We start from the raw sequence: 15,884 nt of genomic DNA, 5'->3' as shown, positions 1-15,884 counted from the left end.
CCACCGAAAACCCCTCCACCCTGCCGCGCGCTTTCGGTCAGCGCCGCTCTAGAGCATTAGCGCCTGCATTCATGCCGGGCACGAGTGGACGCGGCCGCTCACTAGCGACGACATTGAAGCGGCGCGCCGGTGGAGAGAACGCTGCCCGCGCCGCTTTCTGGTGCAGGCGACTGCCACACGTTCAAATGACACGACAGTCGCTCGTTCGTCCGTCTGCCGCCCACATTTATGGCATGCGGTTGCCGAAGCATCTGCTCTGGCGCCACCCGACCGTCCCTCTGCCGCCCATCATTGCTATATAAACCGCCGCCTCGGCCATAGCCGCGGTCATCCACCTTCGATCCCTCTCCGCACCACTCCACCATGGATTCCTCCCCGCCAAAGCTCTCTGGAATGGGCTGACGTCGGATCAGAAGAAGGAGATGGCCGCCATTGTTGCCGGCTGGCTGGGCGGGAGGCAGCCGGAGGACGACGACGTCCCAATGGAGGACGCTGCCAACGATGAACCAACGCCACCCTCCTCCTCCTCCGCGCCACTCCTGTCGGTGCATTGCACCATTACCATCGGCAAGGCATGTGCCCATTACATGGACATGGTGGGGGAGGAGCAGTTCCGGGGGGTGCAGGCCGACGCCGCCTACAACAACCACCTCCTGCAGGAGCACGTGCAGGCGGAGGAGCAGCTCGCTGCCAGCAGGGCTGTCGCGTCGGACACGGAGCTGGTGGAGCAGGAGGCGTTGCTCGAGTCCTACCGCTCCGCCCGTGAGATCCGCGTCACTCGCTGGCGGTACCGGCAGCGGGTGGCAGAGGTGGCGTCCGCCTACAAGGAGAGCGATGACGCGGGTGAGGCGATGTTCGGCGTGACCAACAATGAGGAGGAGGACATCGCCGAGTCCACGCCCCGCCACAATGACCACAAAGTCGGCCCGTTCGTGGGCGTCGCCGGCAGCGAGGAAGAGTAGTGCAAGATAGGTCGCCACCGCTCGTGTCCCAGGAAGGCCACCGCTCCTCCCCTCGCGTCAATGCCAAGCTTGGTGGGCTCAAGATCGTTGGCCGAATAGTTGCTCGGCGGCAATGTGGAGGCGGATAACTTCACTTCCCGAGCCTCCGGAGCCAGAGCTGGAGAGTGCCGAGGCGGAACTGGAGATGGTGAAGCTTCAGTTCGCGGGGCTCATGGGCGGACACGAGGAACGGGCACCGGCGACCATTTAGATTAGGTATTAATTATACCTCCAGAGTCGGACTAGCACCGCTTTGATGTAAATGTAATGAAATCCGGATGCATTTATATGAAATCTGCTCGTTTTGATCGAATCTCGTTCGGTTGGTTCGAGTTGATGTCAAAATGTATGCAACTAATGTTGATGGCGGTCTCTCGCATCCTTGTCCACGGACTGGTCCCTCCTATCCACGGACACCGATGCTAGAGGAAATTTACGGGTTACCATTGAAGATGCCCTTAGTGAGAATAATGTCAGTTTCTAAGTTTACGCATTTAGGCCTTGTTCGGTTGCACAATGTTTGAAGCGGATAAAAGGGGATAGTGAGGGATTAAATCTCATGTAAGTTAAAAATCTTCCCCAATCCCCTTCAATCCTCCCCAATCATCTTGGAGAAGGGATTAACCGAACAAGTCCTTAGCAGGCTTAAAAGGCTTCTATTATTTTATCTCCTAGGCCTAGCTAGTAGCGTTTCTTACAGTACTTTTCATAAAATGTACTCCCTTTGCCCAGAAATACTTATTGAAGAAATGGGTGTATGTAGTTCAAGATACATTTATCTTTTATTCATTTTTACGATAAGTAATTCCGGACAAACGGAATATAAAATATGCATGCAGTATGAAGGCATGCTGTTGAGCCTAAAATAAGTACAGCAACTAACAAATAAAACCTCCTCCGAAGAGAAAATATAGTAGAGATGGCACTATTTCATCAACCGAGCCCAAAAATTTGAGCCAAGGCCGCTTCGAAAATCGTTTCGTTTTTCCAGCTGTAATAGTTTAGGGCATCTCCAGCTGTTCGGCCCCCCAGGGCGACTAAATTCGGCATCCTGGGGGCGTGCCGGCGCTAGCTCGGCCCCTGGGGGCGAGCTAGCTCCCAGTCACGCACCCACGCGCCGGCCCCAGGACGCGGTAAATTCAAACTTGGTCGTTCCCGCTCTCAAAAGACGCCGCAAGTCCGGCGATCGGGCATAGTCTGGCGTTACAAAAAACAGAGCGCCGCCGCCTCGGCGGGGTCATTCACTCGGCGGGGTTGGTCCCAGGTGTTGGCGGAGTCGGCGTGCGCGAGCTCGGCGGTGTCGGAGCTGCTTCGGTGTTGGGCTGCGTCGGCGCGGCTTCGACACTGCTGGGCGGCGACGTAGAGGCTTCGCTCGGGCTTGGCGTCCGTGCGGCCGTGGGCGTCGTCGGCGTCGTGGGCGTTGCCGTCGGCAGCTCGTTCAGGATGAGGCCGCGCTGCACCATGTACCACGCCTTGAGCTTCTCGTCGTTGCTCTGGAGCATGTCCGCCCCGCCCATCAGGAAAGCCATGTCGGTGTTCCTCTTCTTCGCGGCGACGTTCGTCCGGAGCAGGTCGAGTTTGATGGCGTTGTTCTTCATTAGCGCCGACCACCGCGCCTCGGTCTTCTCTTCGCGTAGGACGGCCCGGGCCTGGGCGTCGGCGAGGCAATGCTCGATGGACTCCTATACTCGCGCAGTTGCCGCGTCGGCGTTTTTCCCCTTCTTGGCCAATTTGTGGCCGTCCGGCCGCCCTTCCGACGCGCCCGGAGTCGGCGCGTCCGGCTTGTACGTCTCCTTGGCCTTGTCGAGGGCACGCCGGACTTCTGCCCACTTCTCGCACTTATCAATGCGCTTGTAGACGTGGAGGTGCTTGAAGTCGGCGTCTTGGTTGTCACCCCGGAACATGGCGAACATGCGCAGCAGCTGCGCGGATGGACGAACAGTTGGCGAACGGCGGGTGCAGGGGACGAAGATGTGCGGGCGAACGGCGTGCGTACCTGATCCTCAACGCTGGCGCCGCTCCCCGGGCGAGCCGCGACCTCCTCGACGATTCCATGCCATTTGTTGCACGCCAACTGGATACGTCCCCAATGGTTCGCCATCGCCTTGGACCCGCGCTGCATGTAGACGCCTTTGAAGTAGGGGTCGACGAGCTTCCGCTCGTCGAACTCGGCCTTGATGCGGTCCCAGTACGTCTCCAAGCTCTGGTTCGCGCCGGTCGTCGGGTCGAGGCAGACGACTTTCCACGCTTCGGCGAGGCATTCCTCCTCCTTGGACGTCCACTTGATGCGCGGCTCGCCCGACCTAGCCGCCCGCTTCTTTTTCTGGCGCCCCTTCGCCGGAACAGGAGCCGGCTCCTCCTCCTCCTCCTCCTCGTCCTCCTCCTTCTCCTCGGGTTCCTGCGCGTCGTCGCCGTAGACGTAGCCGAGCTCGGCCTCCATGTTGCCGCTGAGGTCGACTACCTCGTCCTGGGTGGCGAACCCGGCAGACGAGGCGGCCGTGGCCGATCCTGTCGCGATGATGTCGTCCATGTCGGCTCACGTGTCGTCGGCGTCGCCGAGGTGCGAGAAGGGCAGCGGCCCACGGTAGAGATGGGGTGTCGGTGTGGTCGCGTAGGCGGGGGGCGGCGAGTAGTTGTATGGTGGGTACTGCACGCCGGCGAAGGCGGGCGAGGGCGTGCGTGTAGCGGCGTGACCATGGGGGAAGGTCACGTTTGGGTTGAACCCGCCGTGCGCGTCGCTGTCGGCGTAGCCGGGCGACGATGAACTCCATGGAGATCCGGCACCTTGCTGTCCCCAGGGCGCGTACTGGTGGGCGTGGCTGACGATGGGAGGATTCATCCCCGCCTCGATAGACGAGGAAGACGCCGCCGCGCGCGCCGCGTTGTCGCGGGCCTTCTTGGCTATCGCCCTGTTCCGCCTGTCGGCGGTGACTGCTTCTCGCCGCTGAACTTCCACCCTCCACTCGGCGTCCGACAGGCCCGGTGGCTTCGATGGCGGCGCCCTCGTCTTCCTCTGCTTCGGTTGGGTCACGGCGCCGGTCGCGGTCGCCGCCGCGCGCGGCATGGAGTACTTCTTCGGCGGCATGGCGGCGGAATGCGAGCGGGGGTTGGCGGGAGAAAGGAGGAGAATGGCGGGAGGAAGGCGAGCGAGCGGGAGAGAAGTGAGAAAAGCGGCAACAAAACGGCGGGAAAAGGCCCTCGGGTCGCCTCCAGTGCGGGCCCACGCGCCTTTTTCGCTTGCGCCAGCTCCCCAAGCGCCCCCAGGGCGCCGGGTTCGGCCTGGGTCCGCCGGCACCAGTTTTGGCCCGAGCCGGCGAAAAACGGGCTTCTGGGGGCGCGACTGGGGCCTTTTTTCGGCGCCGGCGCGGCGAAATCGCCTGGGGAGGGCTTGTTGGGGGCGCGGCTGGAGATGCCCTTACAGGGTACTCCCTCCATTCCAAAATATAGTGCGCCCGCGCTTCCCAAGGTCCAACTTTGACCGTTAATTTAACCAACAAGACCAACTGCGGCGGAAGAAAAAATTATATAATTGAAAACTTCTTTCGAATACGAATTCACTGATATAATTTTTGCTCCCGCCACAATCGGTCTTGATAGTTAAATTTACGGTCAAAGTTGAAGCACGTAGATAGAGGAAGCACTACATTGTGGAATGGAGGGAGTATTATATTGTACTCCCTCCGTCCCAAAATACTTGTCGAAGAAATGCATAAAAATGGATGTATCTAAAACTAAAATACGTCTAGGTACATCCACTGCTTCGACAAGTATTTCCGGACGGAGGGAGTACACCAGTATGAAACCGGCGAATGAAAATACACCCGTCACTTGGTCCGTAAATGTTTTTGGCTGTAACGCCACCAGAACAACCCAAAAATGAAATGTCCATGATGAATCAAGCGCGATTTTAGGATTCGGCCGGTTATATTACGTTCCAATTAATGCGTGCATTTTGGGCTGGAAAACGCCATACCAACGAGGGCCAAAACCATATTCAGAGCAGTAAGTGTGAAAATCCAACAGTGTTATACCCAACATTCATCATCTACGACTCAAAACAAAAGAAAAAAACATCAGTTTTGCTACTTTTTATGTGCCTGAACTTTTTTATTGCGTCAGTCGCCTTCTTCCTTCCTTCCTTCCTCCACACCGGACCTTGTCGGAGAAGAAGAAACTTAACCGGAGCAAAACTAACTTCACTATCTATCTTAGGATTAAGCCATAGCCTCATTATCTATCTTAGGCCTTGTACAATGCAGGTGCTTAGGGGATGTGCTTAGAGAAATAAACCAGGCTTTCTTTAAGCACCGATTCTTATTTGTATAGGTTAGACGCTTAGTTAGGCGTTTCTCCTGTAGAAATACGCACCGATGCTTCACAAAAACTCGCTTTATTTTTCTAAGAACCTCTCTAAGCATCTAGCATTGTACAAGGCCTTAGGGGCAAGCGATAGCCTCATTATCTATCTTAGAGTGGGGGTGCAGGGGGTCAGGGGAGTTGTTCACTGGTGTTGTGGGGCTTAGAGGGATGGTAGGGGCGGCGGCTAGCACGGTGGTGGGGGAAGGTCGGGGCGGCGAGGCGGCGATAGCCGCCAGCCACGGGTGGCGGAGGCACACAGTTAGGACTGGATCGGAGGGTGCACGATTGAAGGATCAAGATGGACATACGGTTGGAGGAGAAGAAGGAGATCTGGCCGTTCATCCCTGATCCGACGCCTGGCAGGAACAAGATGCAAATTTATTTTCAGGTACCTTATGGATAGACGGTCCCAAAAAAACAACACATTCATCATCTACAATGAAATGAAAATACAAGGAATATCTATAGTGGAGTCATTGCAGGCCCCTTCTGTAAGCGTGTGCGATGTGTAGTTTTATTTCTCTTTTTCTTTTTTTTCATATTTTAATTCATGAACGCTTGTTAAAAATTGTGAACATAAAAACACAAACATTTCAAAAAATTCACATTTTGTACAATTCATTAATATTTATTAAGTTCATGGATATTTTCTGAGTGTGTGAATATTTTTAAAATTTTGAAATTATTTAATTTACTAAAATCTTCTGAAATCAATGTATATATTTTAAATTTCATGATTTTTTTCTAAAATTCATGATTTTTAAAATTTGCAAAAATTTTAAAACTCCTTGAGCATATTTTAATTGAATTAACTTTTTCAAATAAGAATGTATAACTGATTTTTTCCAAGTTAGCAGTTGAGCGAGTGAAGAAAACTTGCAGAGGAGAAGGAAGCCAAGAACGAAGGAGAGCTTTGTGGGCAGTCCCATGTTAGTGTTACATCAACAATTCAACTGTTTTAGTGTGGAATAGGAGTTTTCAATAGGCTCAAACAATCATCATGGACCAACACCAAGGCCGAAACATGTAAACACGCCCCAATCACGCAACAAATAACTTCATTCTTCTGTTGGAACAAAAAATTTCTTCAATAGAAACCAAACACGATTTACTAAAGAAAAAACACCCCCGAAACATAAAAAACATATGCCAACACAGAAAAGATCAAAATGAAACAACCAATGACAATAATCTGCTAGTACATATAAAAGAGTCAATCCAACGAGCGAAGAACGGGGCAGCTAAGCGCGCGTTAGCTAAATACTAGTCGACGTCACTGAGCACACGCACCAACTCTTCCAAATCATTGTGCGAGGTTCCGCCCTCCGCCACGGCGGCGGCCGCCTTCCGGCCGAGCTCCACCGCACGCTCTCTCACGGACTCCCCCTCCTTCGCGACAGCTGCAGCCATGACGCTCGCCATCTTTCCAGCGTCGGGCACGGTGTCGGCGCCCTCCGCCACCGGCACCGCCACGCCGGCCTCCGCAAGCACCGATGCGTTGATGAACTGGTCGGCGCCCATCGGCCACGTGAGCATCGCCACGCCCGCCGCGGTCGCCTCGAGCACCGAGTTCCACCCGCAGTGCGTGAGGAACCACCCCACGGCTCGGTGGCGCAGGATCTCCACCTGCGGCGCCCACCCGCGGATCACCATGCCCCGTGACGCCGCCGTGGCTGCGGCCTCGAACCCCTCCGGCACGACGGTGCCGCTCCTCACCGCCCAGACGAAAGCCACCGAGCTCAGCGCCAGAGCGCCGGCCACGCACGCCGCCTGCGCCGGCGACAGCGCCTGCTGCGACCCGAAGCAGATGTACACGACGGAGCCGTCGTCGAACCCGTCCAGCCACGCGGCCACCTTCGCCGGGGCCACCGCCGGCTTCCCGCCACGTTCGTCGCAGTTGCGCACGGCGTCCGACAGCGCGCCCACCGCGAAAACCCGCTTCGCCATCAGGTCGGGGAGCGGATGCTCCACGTAGGCCTCCTCGAGCGCCGCGAACGAGTTTGCCACGAAGCAGGAGCTCTCTATATTCCACAGGAAGTTCCGCCGGATAGTCTCCGACACCTCGTCGCCGGGCACATGCACCCTGAACATCCACGGCAGGCTGCGCCAAGGGAAGCTAGGCGAGCCGGGCACCTCCGAGAAGGTGACAATCTCGTCGGCATCGTCGAGGTGGCGCCTTGTTGGCATGCGTCGCCAGAGGGAGTGCGTCGTGGCAAGGTAGTGAACGTTGGCACACGAGAAGGCCACGTGCGGCACGCCGAGCTCCTCGGCAAGCGGGAGCGTCCACCCCGTGAACAGGTCGGAGACGATGGCCGTCACGCCGCGGGGCTGGGACTTGCACCAGGAGAGGAGCGGCGCGGAGATAGCCGCGAGGGAGGCCATGAACGGGCGGAAGAGATCGGCCGGGAGGTCCTTGGTGTTCTCGCCGCACCCGGCCGGGAGGAACGGCGAGGAAGGGAACGGTAGAACGACGGTGGCGACTGACGGGCACGCTGCGAGGAACGGCGCGAGGAGCCGGACGTTGCCTGCCGTGACGGCCACGGTAAGCGCGAGGCCCCGCGCGGCGAGCAGCGCCGCGAGGTCGAGGAGAGGTAGCATGTGACCCTGCGCCGGGTAAGGGACAACAAGCACGTGTGGCATGCCGTCGCCATTGCCAACGCCGTTGCTTGCGCTTGCCTGCGGTGCGGCGTACATGGACGACGGCATGGCGATGGGCAGGTGCGAGAATTCAGAGCAAAGCACACAAGAAGATATCTGCATGCTAAATAGTAGTACTAGAAGAGCTCGCGTGCGTGACTCGTGAGTTTGATGCTGATCGTCATCTTTTTCTTTAAATGTTATTCTTTTCAAGAAAATTCCACTCTATTTATCAACGGTTAAAATGGTACCAAAAACCCCTCCTAAATTTTGTACTACGAACCAATCTATGATTGGATGGTTAGGGCATCTCTAAGGCGGATCCGTAAACCGCCCGCATCCGCCCGGACCGCTGAAGCCATCCAATGCGGTTTTGTAACGGTCCACGGCGCGGTCCAGGCGTGTTTTCTCCCGCAAACTGGAGACAAACATGAAAAGCTTTGCGGGAGTCCGGACACCAGATACGTACTAACACCCCTGGCCCACACAAAACCATTCTGAGTCCCCCGCGCCTTCATCCTCCTCGTTTTCTCTTCTTCCTTCTTTCGCTCTTGCCTTCGCCACCACTCCACCACCCCGGCCACCACGCCACACCCTGCCGAAACTCTACATCTTCGTCTCCTCCAGCGTTTCAGCAGGGTTCCACCTCACTTCTCCTTTGTCGCCGTTCAACCCCTGTTCTCTGACCGCCATGTCAGGTACCATCCTCTACTGCTATAGTCACCATGTCCGGCAACTGTTGGATGAATCGCTGGAGCTAAAAAGAGTTTTCCCTTCTTCTTTCTAGTGATGGATTTCGATTTGGAGTACATATACGAGCAGTATGTTGAGTCGTCTGACGGCTCATTAGACGAGGAGTACTCGGATGAGACGGCGATGATGCAGGCGGTCCTTGAAAAAATGGAGCATGCCAAGGAGCATGTTCTCAATTTCAAGGGCTCGACCAAGGGTCATCGAATGATCAACCGCAACAGGGCGTGCGGCCATTTGACGCTGATGGCCGACTATTTTGCCCCCGACGCACTCTTCCCTGGCCATTTTCTCCGGCGTTTTCAAAAGTGCAAGACTGTTTTCGATCGTTTGTATCATGGCATCCGATCTTATGATGATTACTTCATCTTGAAGAAGGATGCAGTGGGAACGATTGGGTTCTCAGGTTACCAGAAGTGCATGGCTGCACTTGGGATGCTTGCATATGACACGGTCGCTGATTCTTGGGACGAGTACATACGGCTGTCTGAGAGCACATACGGAGATGCCATGGTCAGGTTTGCGATTGTCATGGTCGAGGTGTTCGGACCTCAGTACCTGAGAGAACCTACTCGGGCATACACTGAGAGGTTCTTGGCAATCTCAGAAGTAAGAGGGTGGCCATGTTTGTTTTGATCTCTTGACTGCATGCATTGAAAATGGAAGAACTGCTGAAGGCTTTACAAGGGCAATATTAGAGCCATGTTAAGAAGCCCACCATAATTCTTGAAGCAGTTGCATCACAAGATCTTTGAATTTGGCACGCTTTCTTTGGCATGCTCAAGTCTCACAATGACATCAATGTGTGGCAGCGATCATTGTTGTTTGCGAGGCTGACTGAAGGAAAAGCTCCTCCTTGCTACTATATTGTCAATGGAACGAGTACAATATAGGCTAGTATCTAGTTGATGGTACCTATCATCCGTAGGCTACCTTTGTGAGCACCATCTCTAACCCAGTTAGTCAGAAAAAGGCTCACTTTGCCCAAAGACAAGAAGCAGCTAGAAAGGATGTCAAGAGGGCATTTGGAGTTCTGCAGGTCCGTTTTGCAGTTGTTCGTGGACCTGCTAAACAATGGGATCTGGAGACCTTGTGGGACGTGATGACATGTTGTGTGATCATGCACAACATGATCGTCGAGGATGAGGGTGACGATGTTGCCGCGGCTCTAAAATTTAAGAACATGGGTGATCCTATCCAACTTCCAGACCACAATCCGGTCACATTTGAATAGTTTATTCAAATGCATCAAAAAATTCGGCATTGACCAACTCACGAGCAGCTGAAGTAAGATCTGATTGAGAATTAGTGGACGGTTAAAGGGGAAAACAATGTTGGGATGTAATATTTGAACTTTTTAAAATTTGAACTACTGCTGCATGTGGCTACTTGAACGTTTTTATCCTATATATGCGGCTATTTGATCTTCTGGACTTAAAAAAATGAGGAAGGCCGGATGTATGCGGCTACGGTTAGATGGCGGCTTCTCGCATGCATGTCCACAGACTGGTCCCCCTTGTCCGCGGATGGATGCGGGAGAAAATTTATGGGTTGTTGGATATGCCCTTAGATGGACAGTAGTATCCCCAAGCCACCAAGGTTTATGGCCTTGTGCTCGCATTTATTTTTGAATTTATTTCAGGATTTTCGGCGATGCGCGTTTAGTGTGATGGAACGTTCCCATCAAGTATGAGGCGTCTTTACTGACTTCGTTAATCTCAAGATGATATGCTAGCTCAGTCTTTCGGAGGTGCGTATAGGGGTAGAGTCTGTATTGGTATAGTGTTCGAAAATATTGTACTTACTAGCGACACGAATTTTGAGGACATGCGGCCACGCGAGGTCGTTATCTCGTGCGTCCGCAGCGCGTCGTGATCAGCAGCTAATATAGCATCTCCTGCCCACGCGTAAATACCGCACAGTGTTTTCCTTTTTCACAACGGGGATACGCCCACTATACACTCTCGCATGTGGGCCAACACGCATTTATTTGTGTACGAATACAGCCTTGTCCGTTAGCGACTCGACACACTGGGACGGCCGTTCGGTGGTGTGGTCATAAATGCCCTGACGTTTGGTGCACCATCATTTAGCAAGCGGGTGAACTGTCCCTCGATCTGTAGCACTGTACATCTTCTTGAAGCCTCCAGCTGGTGGAGACGCAATGGGGGAAGAGGGCATGGCTTCAGCAGAAACAGAGAAATCCAGGTTAGCTCGTCAGGATCCATATGAATCCTCTTGTTTTCTCAGCATAATAGTGCTAGACGAGCTCTAATCAATCCCCCCTGTCTTCCATAGCATGCATACGGGAAAGCAACGGATCTGTGTGCTCAAGAGTATCGTGGCCTTGTGGGGGACTGCTAATTACCCCGATTCTGTTGTTTTCGGCATCGATTCGGAGAGGCTGAGCATGCTGCGAGAGGTTACTAAGGACGACCCCAGTGGCATCGATTCGGAGAGGCTAAGCAGGCGGTGTTAATTGGAGCAATCAATTCATCATGGGTGTGGTTATTTCGGTGCAGGGGGCTGGGCGTATTGATGGTGCGCAACGCCCTCTCTTATTGGTGCATTGAAGTGAATGGCGGCCGACGACTAGGCGATGACTTCACTCTCTAATAAAGTACGTGTTTGCAGCTCTTTCCTGATTAGAGACAGGCTAATTACAGTAGGGCGCCCGCTCAAGACGGGTGCTAGATAATATATTGGACATAGCAGCTCCCGCCCCTGCATGGGCAAGCTGGACGTACTAACTACTAGAACATATATGACTACGGCAGGAAAAAGAAACGGCAGTCCCTACGCAGAGGGGATACAATACATATATATGACTACGACAGTGCCCTGTACATGGCCATGGCCATGCGGTGGGTACATCAAACTGCACTGAGCACATCAAGATGAAGAAATGTATGAGTACGACACTACGTACGCAGACAGGATGATACTTCAGAACTTGAGGAGGAAGATGGAGGTGGTGTTGAATTCGGGGCAACGGATGAGCGGGAGTGGAGGCATCTGATTGCTTGTGTGATGAGATGGAGGTGGTGTCGCACTACTATGGGACATGGACGAACACATGCTTTGCAAGCCCAGCTAAGCTGAGAGGAATGGAGAAGGGGAGCAGCTTGAGGCCATCCGAAGCAAGCACATGCTTTACCGACTTACTAGTTCTTTTTTTCAGGGCATATTCTAAAATGTTAGCCAACTGCTCTAAGATTTTCCTTTGGTACTATTACTATTGTTCCTGCATAATAGCAAAATAAAAAAAAAATCACTTTCTGCAACAAACAATATTTATTCCACTTTCCAGCGAAAGGCGTGATACTCGTGGAAACTTTTTTGGTTTAATTTTCCGTCAGTAGCAAATCTGTTCAGGCTGTGCGGTGGATTCAAGCGAAACACGTCCTTATCCACGCAAACCACGAGCTTATAATTAACTAAACCAAACTCCTTGATTTCTTATTATTTGTAAGGTAAATATGCACTACGTAGCTCACCTGCTCAGAGCCGGGCGCCCCAAACACGCCTTATACGGCCGAGCAGACAGCCTGTAAGTGATCGATAACAAAAAATCGACTCAGACGGGCGCTTCAAACGCGCAGGCTGATCGGCACCTTCATATCCAACCCAAATATGAGGCGGATATGGTAGCGACCGGGCATGTCCGTCATGTCGGACCCGGCCCACGTTGACCCACCCGACCTCACATATATTCCTCTTCATCCACTTCCTGGACCAAACCCTAGTCACTTCATTCCACTCCCCTCCGCCACCCAAACTCCTGTTCGGCAATCTCCGAACTTCTTCGGCATGGCGGGCAGCAGATCCGAGTCCAACACCTCCAGATCCGTCGACTCCATGCTTATCCCACGACACCCCGAGGAGGAGACAACCGTCCGCCTTGCCTTCCGTGAGGAGGCCGCCCGACGACAACTCTCGGACTCCTTCCGTCGGGAATCCATTGCGTCTGCCAAATGGCCGATGCATCTGCTGCGAGATGTTGCATCGCTGCCTCATCGGAGACGGTGCGGTCCGTCTGATGTCCGAACACGGTGGCGGACACGCAACCCCTCCGTTGACGCCCCGAGCAGCAGGACGCGCCATGGGCGTCGTCTGACGCAAAGATGGCGCGACGTGCACACCGTGTGAGGCAGCGGGCGCGGGAGGCAGCGGCAGCCTTCGCAGCGGTGGACGTTGGCAAGGCAGAGTCGCATTCTCCGGTGTCCCGTGTTGTGCACCAGTCCGGGTGCCGCAACCCCGTCGTGGTGGATGTCGCCGGCTCGTCCCAGGACGAGTCCATCATTGATCTGGCGTCCACCGACACCGTCGGGGTCACAGGCTCTGGCGAGGAAGTGTAGGGCATGGGAGACGGCGACGTCTTGAGTTTCCTAAGTCGGCTCGTGTCCCATGTCCTACTTTACCTCGCTGGCGGCCGGACCAACACTCTAGGGAGCGCAGCCGCCCCCCGGACATGAGCACGGCGGAGCCGGACGGGCTCCGCTTAAAATTAGGTTTATGTTGCATGTAATAATATGGATTTGAGGTATCCGATTGTGGAATGGATTATTTGAGGCGTGATCGGTCGGTCAGATTTATCAAGTCTGGTTGTAGATGCTCTCGGTATGTGTATGCTTGTTAAATGTTCTAACAAAGCCTAGTCAGTAGGCTACAAGACTTTTCATGCCATAAAAGCCTATTTGGAGGAGTGAGAAGAAAGGAGAGTCAAGCAGGCTTTTATTCTACTGCCATGGCACATGAATCTAGAAAAAGTAGTACACATGCACTTTCAATCTTATGCATTGTTCGTGCAAATAGTAAATGCTTGGAGCTAATCTAAGAGCGAACCCATTATATGATTATTTTTCATAAATACTTTATATGACATGGCATCTTTCTGTAGCCATCAACCGGCTACATTATTAACCATGCTCTAATCTATCATCTAACATGCTAACGAGTTGCTAAGCCAGTTAAGCAATGATTATCGCAGAAAACAAGACAAGTAATAAGTAATTTAGGTTCGACAACAGGAAATTAGGCTTATTCCCCTTCCCTTTATCTCTCCTACTTGCGAGTCATTGAGGGTGCTCTGACACCCCTCCCTTTCTCCTCCGACGGCCTCACTATCTGTGGTGCTATGTCTTTGTGAGGCTTCACTCCATCGCTCTCTAGTGGCGTTTCAAGGCGCCCACTCCTTAGCTCAGTTATTTTCTACAGAGAAATACTATTGCAAGTGGCCGGTCCGATGGGACCCCTAATAAGCTCGGCGTATGGCTGGATCGGGCTTAAGATGGCTTTGTTCCTCAGCTCTTTCACGGTCATGGAGATGAAAGGGGAAACAATTGTGGATCTATGTTTGGCCCACTCAGATATGACGTTTCGTGGTGTAAGCAAGCTTGCTTTGAGGTTCTTAGTTAATCTACATTGTTGCATCGACCTTCACCTTCGAATCTGAAGAACGGCTCAATATTGTTCTCGGAGTGCTCTTACCAAATCCAAAGGGGGGCCCTTTTTACCTTCTGTTGGCAAGGTCGATGTCGAAGGCAGTAGGTTGAGTGTCTCCAGCGAGGTGCTCATTTGTATCAAGACTGGATTGTGTTTTCTGATTTTATTTTTAGGACGGTACACAGTTAAGTCAGTCAAGGTTGCTAGAATTGTAATTCTGAATCGGATCGGAGCTCTAATCGTAGGATCGCGAATTGTACAATCTTAACTACCAAAATTGTAAAAACGTAGATTCTACTAACCAAAATCATAGAATCGGAGGGGTTAGTTTGAATTGTAAAGTCGTAGAATCGTACAATAGAATAGTAATTCTGGCAACCTGCGTATGGCAAAGAATCGCGTGAAGACCGGATGACAGGAACCTTCTTCAACGATCGTCAGCCACAAAGGATGGCTTGCACCATGGGGATACAAGTACACCAAATAAAGAAAAAAGAAGAATACATACATGATGGCTAATGCGCAATGGCCTGACTGTTGTGGGTGAGCTTCTTCGTCGACAGATCATGGCGGGTGTGTATTGCGCCACATGTGGTAGGGAGAGACATTATATCACAGGTTTTGGGTATGTCCTCACTAGGGGCGTGTTTGGTTTCCTGCATAGAGCCCAATCAGGCCCGTGCGGAAAGCCAGAGGCCTGTTTGGTTGCCTGTTTTCAGCCTGCATCACACGTTTGTTAAAGCGGCTCAAAGGCTGGCTCGCTGGAAACGCTCGAATTGGCAGTGTCTCACGAGCCAGGCCGAGCCGAGCGCAAGGGAGCGGGCCCTTGCGCGAGTGGAGACGGGAAGGATGCGAGGTGATTACTTGAGATCTTCTTCAACCTCTAGTAAGGTCCTATCTAATCTCCTCCATCTGATCTACACAACGGTGCTTCGGTTCGAGGTAAGCTCTACACGAAAAAGATGCACCTCGATGCTACGGTTCCATTCAGGTGATCGGTTCGTAGTTTCGTCGGCCGTAAGTTCTTAATTTCATCTTCCCGTTTGGAGCTATTCTGGACGAATTTTATCAGATTCGTCGCGCACGATCCATCATTTGAAATTTTCTTTGACTAGCAACCTAATCTCGCAGTTCCTCACAACATTCGTGTTGTAAGTTTTTGGTTTCGACGATCGTAGCTTCATCTCTCTTTAAACAACAGTTTACTACACTGACGCCGCCATGTCGAGCTCCTTTGTCCTCTGCTCAAAGCCCTCATGTTCGCCCCTCTCGACGCCGACGTCCTTCCCCTTGATCTCCTTGCCCGCGTCCTACTACACTAGAGTCGTTTCCGGCGTCGCTCATCTCGGCCTACTCTCTGTTGTCCTCCTACTGCACTGACGCTGCAATGGCGCGCACACTACAGTTCGCCGCGCCGCCGACGGGGTCGATCATCTTGGGCTCCTCTCTCGTCCCACAACACTGGAGTCGCTTCTGGCGTCGATCATCTCGGCCTCCTCTCTCGTCCCACCGCACGGATGATACCATGACGCGAGCACTGCATTCTCCTCCCCTGTCCACTGTCTTTGCGCGAGCACCGCAACTAGCTCATTGACGGTGTCGCTCGCCGTGCCGCCGACTGGGTCGCTCGCCCACGACTCCATGCTCGTCATGTCGAACACGGTCACTATCCACCGCAATCGCCATGGTCCG

This window comes from Triticum dicoccoides, chromosome 2B (genome assembly GCF_002162155.2).
Source record: "Triticum dicoccoides isolate Atlit2015 ecotype Zavitan chromosome 2B, WEW_v2.0, whole genome shotgun sequence".
NCBI lineage: Eukaryota > Viridiplantae > Streptophyta > Magnoliopsida > Poales > Poaceae > Triticum > Triticum dicoccoides.
Note: the sequence above shows the minus strand (reverse complement) of the source record.